Source organism: Homalodisca vitripennis, chromosome 7, assembly GCF_021130785.1.
Source record: "Homalodisca vitripennis isolate AUS2020 chromosome 7, UT_GWSS_2.1, whole genome shotgun sequence".
NCBI lineage: Eukaryota > Metazoa > Arthropoda > Insecta > Hemiptera > Cicadellidae > Homalodisca > Homalodisca vitripennis.
Genome location: NC_060213.1, coordinates 60,409,648 through 60,418,666, shown reverse-complemented (window position 1 = coordinate 60,418,666; position 9,019 = coordinate 60,409,648).

The following is a 9,019-nucleotide window of genomic DNA, read 5'->3' as shown; positions in this document are numbered from 1 at the left end:
TATATTCATCAATATCTGTAGGTTCTAAATTCATTTGCAATCATTGTAAAGCAAAAAAAGGTATCATTACTTCCATAAATTATTACAAATGTGATAGGGTAAAAGAAAGTTGCAAAGTCCAGTCTAAGTAGCATAGATAATTGCTATACAATCATTTTAACGAGCGTGTTTTTGTTTGAGATATTGTTTTATGCACAATTTTGTGATAATATATGTCATCTTAAGAATGTCATGACCAAAACTTCTTATTTTTCTTATTTTATTTACACTTAGAAAAAAACTAATTTGTTAAAAGTTTACCTTTGTTGGCGCCAGAAACTGCCGGAAGTTTCTCTTGATATATTGGGATGTAGTAAATTTTCATCTTGGGTTTCTGCTACTGGAGTACTGAAAAAGATACATAATTATAATTATAGACTATTATTTTGTATAAACAATTTAGTTTGTCTCAAAATAAAATAGAGTTTTCATCACATCAGGAAGAAAGACGAGATTTCAATAAATAAAATTATTTCCTCCATGAAATATTTTATATCTGTCAACAAATGTATTTAGATTGTTGAAATTATTATGTGAGAAAATTGTTATTTATATCAAAAATTATCTTCTAAATAGTTTAAAGCTCATCATGATGTTAATAAATTCAGTATTTTATTTTTAAATGACCACCATCTCCAAACCTTAGAAAAAATTGTCATTAAAAATTTGCAAATAGACAAAGGTTCTACAAAAGTTCTGAGACAGCTTGACACTTTCAGAACAGTTTGATTAAAAATCAAACTCTACACAACGGTATGGCAATTTAAAATATTTTTTGCCATCAGTGACTCTAGGTCTTCTCAGGGGAACAGATTGTCAGGAATCTATGAAAAATATTAAATGTAATCGTAGTTTAAGCTACATATATTACTTTCTTTAATGATTTAAACACAATTAATGATAAAAAAGCAATACTGGTAAAACTCAGAACTTTAAATTTCTTAAAACTGCAAACTAAGTAGATTTCATACATGAGCTTCATCATAAATAGAACTTAAAATCTGAATTATGGATAAAATTAGCTTAAAAATTATGTTACTTTTGATCTTTTTGTGGTTGAAAAGTTCTCTAAACCTCTAAATGACCACTATTCTGAAATTAAAGTACACCCAAAATAATGAAGTTATTAAAAGGGAATTGTAAATGTTAAAATACCATAAAACCTTTTTATTTTAGTAAATTACTTACATTGGGTTGTATCTGGGATATATTTTACAAATGTAGACTGCTACCTTAAAACTTTTAAGCAAATCTTGCTGTGAAAGTTGAGTTTCGCTCCAGTTAACCTTCCTCTCAGCTAGTGCAGCGTCTGAAATCTAACCTGTCACAGACTTGACTCCTGGAACCTAAAGTCATGTTCGTCTGATGAGATACCAAAAAAGTCGGTGACGAAGATTTACAAAACGAACTTTTTACACGCTTTGAGATCAGAGACACCTAGACTAGAAAATATCTCTGTCTAGTTTGTCCACCTTTACTCAATTGTGTATCTGATCTCTAACTTGTTAATCTTATAATTCGGAGTTTTAAAGTCACAATAAGCAAATATAAATTAAACAACTGAATTGACCCTCTCTCTAGCGTCGTAGACGTACAGAAGGGAAAGTGGCTAGCGGAACATACGAGTACAACAATGAGTTCGCTACTTCCGGTCCAGCAGACTACTCCGCCCAGACACCTCGGACAGAACTACTCTTCCCCTACTTTACGTTTTGTTCAGGTTTTATAGTAGTAAATGGTACACATCGGCTAATTCCTAGATTTTTCGGGAAAAGAATCATGGTTTTATACAATGTGAAATACGACTGAAGTCTTCTCTTCCGCTTAAACTACGTAGCGGGAAATAGTAATCAAAGCGTTATTTTAAAAACTGCCAAACTCAATAAGATTGGTTTCTCCACCTTTAATGTGACAATCGATGGTTTAACATGGGCCTACAGGCTATAAAGCTCATATTGTTATATTCTAATTATTTTTGGACCTATACTCTGCCTGAAGAGTGGTGACTTCTGGATTACGAATTCTCGCCAAACCAAGCGTAGGCGCTCTCACAAGCCCATTCAATTTATTGCATTTTATGAACGCGTGAAGGGTAGAAGTATTGTCACTGGAATAGTTGGTACCGGTCTTCTGAGAGCTTTTGCACAGCCTTGTTGAGTTCGTGGTCTTAGCTTTTAAATATATTTAACATAATCTTAACGATATTTTGTTCATATGTAACTTGTTCTAAGAATTATGCACAATGTGACTGCTACGAATTTCCTAACTACTACCTGTTAATTAACCTCACAGCTGCCAACATTAAACATTCGATTTAAAATTAAAATAACTATAAAAGATTAAGTGGTGTCAAATGTTTATTTGTTTATGATTGTGTTAATAGTCCGGAATCGAAGAGCCAAATACATTGTATGTCTCTGATATGCCCAATATTTAGACGGGTATTTAAGGCTAAAAAATATGACCCATACAAATTATCATTTGGTATTTTTAACCTTTTTGATACCGGTACCCTTTCATATCGACCTCCACCAAAGCAGAACCAGCGTGTCATTCATCTGCGTGTTGCAATTCATATGCTTTATATAATTTTAATACAGAGTGTTTCCTAAAGGTGTTCCAATATTGTGGTATTTTGTTCTAGACGTGAAAATGAGCAAAAAACTTCGTATGGAGGTATGTCCTAAAACTATTAGTTTTCCGTCTATCTGTCTGTATGTGATTTTTACCAAAAAAGTTATATCTTTTAAACCAGTAAAGATAAAGTTATGAAACTTTGCAGTTGTGCTGGCCTTTTGTATGCCCATTTGAGAAAGAAAAATGAACAAATTATCTTTACCCGTTTCAAAATGGCAGCCAATCATAAATTTTGATGTTAAATTCCGCAAAATCGATACCCTGTATGAAAATTTTACAAGAATATTAAAATGTTGTAAACTTTATTATAAATCTAACAGTGGTTGTTTCATTAAAATCGGATAACAAACAACTGATTAGTACTATTAAACATAATACCATGTTTTACACACTACACTACAACAGGAAGTATAGTTTTCTAAACTGTTTTACTCTGAACAGCTGATTTAAAGTCAGTGAGCTGATTAATGGGAACAGCTGTTTATTTAAGCTATTGTAAAATTTGTAAAAATCACAGATAGACGGAAAACTAAAAGTTTTAGGACATACCTCCATATGAAGTTTTTTGCTCATTTTCACGTCTAGAACAAAATACCACAATATTGTAACACCTTTAGGAAACACCCGTATATATAAAGCGAGAACACCACATACAAAACATATCATTCATTATCAGCAAGGTAATATACTCGCATAAGTATGTTTTAAAATGTTTATAATGCTGATTTATTTTGTTACAACAGTATTCTCAAGTCATTTCAATCTTTTATGCGGGCCGAAAAACAGCAATGAATAAAGAGATAGTCAGGTTATCAAATTATCTCATTTCCTTTTCAAATGTCTCAAATCACGTGACTAAATCAAATGTTCATCTTATATATTGAAGATATTTCCCAGTTTTTGAAAACTGGTGCGTATTGGATGAGGAATTAAGTTCGGGAGCTCTGACGTCATTGCAGCAACAGATTGCGAACGTGGTAAGGGATGACTGAGCAACACCCTCGCACATTTAAAGGTTAGGTTGTTTAGTCCGTCCACACAAATCCATTGACCTTATTCTGCCTTTCTACTTAACTGACTAATAAATGAATCACGCTAGAATCAATTCTCAGGCGATGAGTCCATTATTTTTACGTCTAAATGTGTGAAATGGATAACGTACGAATTTTCTTTGATTATTCCATTTTTAGATTTATGCACTATGAATAGGAAATGAATTCAAGTTTGGACTATCAAAAATAATAATACCACTGTAAATAGTAATGGTTTGATGTTTTAATTAAGGTTAGGAAAATATCGCACCGCAATATCGTGCAATATAATCGGGTTGGGAGGACCGGATGCAATATAATCTCTCCCCCTCCCTTTCCCTCTCCCCTTCGTTGCATATCTTGTAAAGGCTACCGAAGAATTCAAATTGCCATTATTCTAAGTATCAACGTTGTTGCAATTCTTTTCATTACGTCATTTTAATAATATTATTCTTCCTTAGGTAAAAATTCCACAATCTTTATTTTAGACTCTATTATCGTAAATACGATAGAGAAAAGACAAAGAAGTGATGAAATTATTTCAAAATACTTACGTATAGTTACAATAATGTATTCGTAAAACACTCAGAATATGTTACCTGAGTTGGACGATTGTTTGTTATGCCCTAGATAAAAGTACTTGACTGTTAAGACAAATTGTGGTAATTTAAGATACAGGTCGCGTGGTGGCCGGTAATATTAGGGTTAACTTGGCGCTTATCATCCCCTCTCCCCCCTTCAACACAGGGACCATTTTACAAGTACTGGGCGGGCGTACCTCTATAGTGCCGTTTGTTCGCAAGATTTCTATAATCCTGTGGTGAACAGATTTTTCATATTTCAATTCTAGTATGAATCATTCATGTTTCGATTACACCTTTTAGTTTTCTATAATACTAGTAGAATTTATGTCATATATTTAAATGGAAGAGAACGTTATCCAGCAACGTTTACGTAACATAAACGGGCAAGGGTAAATATTGGGAAATTGTCAATAATAGACAGAAAAGATGCAAGGGAGTATCGAAGGGCCCGATATAACCTTCGAGTGATCAAGTCTTACCAGCCATTCAACAAAGAAACTGCATTACATGTGTTGGTAACTTATTGAAAAAATGTCATAATTATGATTGTATAAGACACTTATGAGTTATGATATTTATGAGATTTGGACACTCTTGCAGTGCACAATGATTACATCCGATGAGTAATTGGATAGTCCCAATTATTATAAATGTAGAAGTAGTGTTGAGAAAGCTATTGATCATAAATTCAATCATAGTCCTGATTGTAAAAAATGTAGGAGGAGTTTTGAGGAATCTATTGATCATAAATTAAATCATAATCCTAATTTTAAAAAAATGTAGGAGTAGTGTTGAGGAATCAATTGATCACATATTCAATCAATGGATTGTCTATCTGTGGTTATTCCTCGTATTGGGGGACGTAAATATATAGCCTATGTTTAAAAAATTGAGGAAAAAACATGTTGAAACTTCACCACATTTACACTTCTTCATATGAATCATTATCATCTCTGGGAACACGTCTTTCAAGTTTTAATAGACGCAAATATAGAGATTTGAAATTAAAAATGTAGGACTGTATAAATTTAAATTGTCTAAAGTTAAAAGTTTTCTTAACGAAATAAAAGTTAAGTAAAAAAAATGTGACAACTAACTGCAAACTATTTATTATAATGTGAAGGCAGTATATTTGTGGTATTATGGTATAAATACTAAGTTCCAAAACAAAGAAAGAAAATGGTTGTATCTTTTTGTTAGAATTGTATTTTTAACTTAAATTTTGACCTTTATCCTCTAAATTCAATACAATTACTTTTGAGCCAAGAGGAACGTTTGTGCCAGGTTTCAGTCTCTGTTACGTTTCTACCAATAATTATCGCACGGATGGACAGGCAACGGCACGATTTTAGGAAGCACCTGTCGAGTCTTTAATAATAGGAAGAACGCTGGCAATCACGGCCCCTTTTATTTCATTAATCCACTCCCACCCTGAGATTGATGAATGAACAACTCGATCTCGCAAAGCTCCCTTAGCTCTAGTTGTATCATGTTTTACGCTATAAAACACATAGCAGCCTCGAAGAACCCTAAAGGTCATTTGAGCACCCCGGGATATGAGAACTTCGGAAGATTTCAGCACTAAAGTTCACGTCAAGTAACCGTTTACGGTAGAAAATGGTAGTATTGCACTTGTGAGATTGAACCAACCTCAAGACAAATTATTCTGATATTTTGGCCACATTGGTTGTGTGCAAATCGCTTAGCAAACCACACATATCATTAGGTATTTTAGAGTCATGTCAGAATCAAGAGGCCTATCATCGGTCTTAAACAACTAATCTTGAACTGAATTATACACTCCAGCGTTATCAACACAAACTCACCGACAACTATGAGCAGTTGAACGCGAATGAAAAAAATATAGCGACAATAAATAGGAAAGACAAAGATAACGGATTTTCAGTAAACTACTCCCCGTGGCATTGAGCGAAACTAAGAATGCCAGGTGACCCATGAGGAGCTCGTGAATGGGCACTAGCACTATTCCTTTGTCCATCCAGACGAACTCACTTGACTGAAGAGTCGAGGCAAGAACGTGAATTAATCACAGTCCACTCTATAACTTGGATTTTTATATTATAGAAGTGTATATTCTCTAAAGTATACTATACCTTTTCCAGAGCTATCGGTTTGTAGGTACTGTTCCGTTCAGAACAGTGGAAGAAAGTAAAAGTGTTCTTAATAAAGTCTAGTTGAAATGGAGATTCTATAAATAAACTTGTTGACCGACTTACCTTTTCTTCCGTCTGATGAAGCCTAGTCTTTTGCCCTTGGAAGACTTGTCCTTTGACTGTTGGAAGCTCTGGACGAGACACAACATAATGTCGGGCCTTCTGTCAAATTTTCACAGTTCACAGCCGACTCTAATCATTCAGTCTCACCTCGGCCTCATCCCTCCCGCTGTCCTCCTGCCGTTGTGTTTTCTTTGTTAAAATAACCAAGTGAAAAAACGCCCTCTGTGGAAGATTTACTAGAGAGGGTTAATTAGTATGTAAAGTAAGGAGATAATGGAGATAAAGCGGATGGAATTATGTTGCAGTTTTAAACTTGATTCATCGACTACAGGCATTTTTCTGTATATACTGATATTATTGCATATACGATATGTGTGTGTGTGTGTGTGTGTGTGTGTGTGTGTGCGCGCGCGCGCGTGTGTGTGCGTGCGTGCGTGCGTGCGTGTGTGTGTGTGTGTGTGTGTGGGGGGGGAGGGGAATTTCAAGATTACAATTATGTTAGAAATGTTTTTACGCAGTTCGAACATGAAATTAAAATTTTAACGACACCATTCACGAAAGCTAGGGCTCAGAAAACAGCCGTACATTAAGGATGGGTCTGTGACTCTAATAAAGGACCATGGATTCATATAAAGAATCCCCTAAAAATTAAAATGAAGGACGTAGAAGCTTAGATACACTCAATCATTATCCTTGCCAATATTATATGATACAACTCCAAAATTATATATTTTTTGTTAGAAAGAAAAGGAGATAAGCTCAAAAATTTACGTTATTGTAAATGTCCAAAAAGTGTGTATATTAAAATAGTTTTTTTTATTTATTTGTTCGTGTACTATGTTTAAGGATTTCAACGTCTAGTTTTTTCTTATGTTAATTATATAAACCATATCAGTGTTTTAAGTAGTTTATAACGATGGTCTTTATTAACCAATCATTTTCAATAACATGGGATATATTATGTTAATGTTGAGTTTGCTCTAGTTTACCTTCCACTTAACGCATCGTCTGAAATCTGATTCTGTCACAGACTAAACTCCAGGAATCCAAGAGCTTTTTTCAGTATAAGTGTCTCTGAAGTCGAAACGACACGAAGAATTCGTTTTAAGCTTCTTCGTCGCCAACGTTTCAGACGAACATGACCAGATTCCAGGAGTCCAGTCTGTGACAGAATCAGGACTGTGACGCTGCACTAAGAGGAAGGTAAACTGGAGCGAACTCAACATTCACATTTAATCAACCCCTCCTACCATAGTTACGTTATGGTTAGAATCTATGTAGTAAATTGTAGAATCATTTGGATCACTTTGAACATGGCAGCTGTGATTGAATATTCAAACCAAATTCGCTCTAAACCCAACAGAATAAAAATCGTTTTCAGAATCTAATCTCGCAGAACGTAACTAAACTACAGGACCACGCCATTAACCAATTGATTATCATATCAATTCGTGTAAATATCGCTGAACTCTAAAAACTAACTATCGTTTAGTGATAACACCCCAAAATAGCCCATTTCCCCTGTGTGAGACCGTATTAATCCCACCCTCCAGCCTAAACGTCCCAAAAATTATATAACGTTTTCATAATTATGAGCACGGTTTCCTAAGGTTTGTTTAGACAAAAATCTTTCTGTAAAATACCTTTTTTATGATATGTGGGAGACACATGGGTAACACACGGTTGCGTGTTTTAGAAATGTGAACACTAAATTACACATTTTTCCTGTCTTATTCAAACTTTTTATTTCTCACTAATTATTACGCGGTTCTAATTATATATAGCCAATAGCAATGCAACACAAATATTTTATAAAAAAATGGAATTACGTTATAATTTATTAGTAATTATCTCGGATTTCCTATAAATAACCGCCAAAATAACCACGCATAAAGGTTTGGCTGTACTGTTCCTTTACGTACATATACAAAACCATTGCTACTACATCTCCCAAATGTTATATCGAAATATTTCTTCAAATTTAAACAACACTAATATTTTTTCTGCGCCTTCAGTTTTTATAAAAAAAACGCATAAATAACATAATTTTTAATTTAACTGTATCGGAAGCCGAGTCCCTGATAGCGACCAACACTATGGACAGTTTTGACCGCTACCTCTCCACTACACCCCCCCCCCCTTCTACGGACACACTCCGTCACATTGACTCAAAACATACATCGGCATTGGCTGCATACTCGTATAGTTGGGGTTGTGGCTTTCAATGAAACCAAATTGAGCAACTCGGGTCTACGTACAGGCCACATTGCCTATGTAGACCCATTTCCTTAGAGCAACCTTTCCTCGGGCAGATAAAATAACAATTTATTAAAAGAAACCTGATTAGTTACTTTATTTGATCCATTAGATTGATAATAATTATTACGTGTATAATCTGTTCTTGTATATAATGTAAATTGATGGAAACAAACTAATTCATATATTCATTCATTAGCAGTGAATTTTTCCAAGAACTAAATAATAATAATAT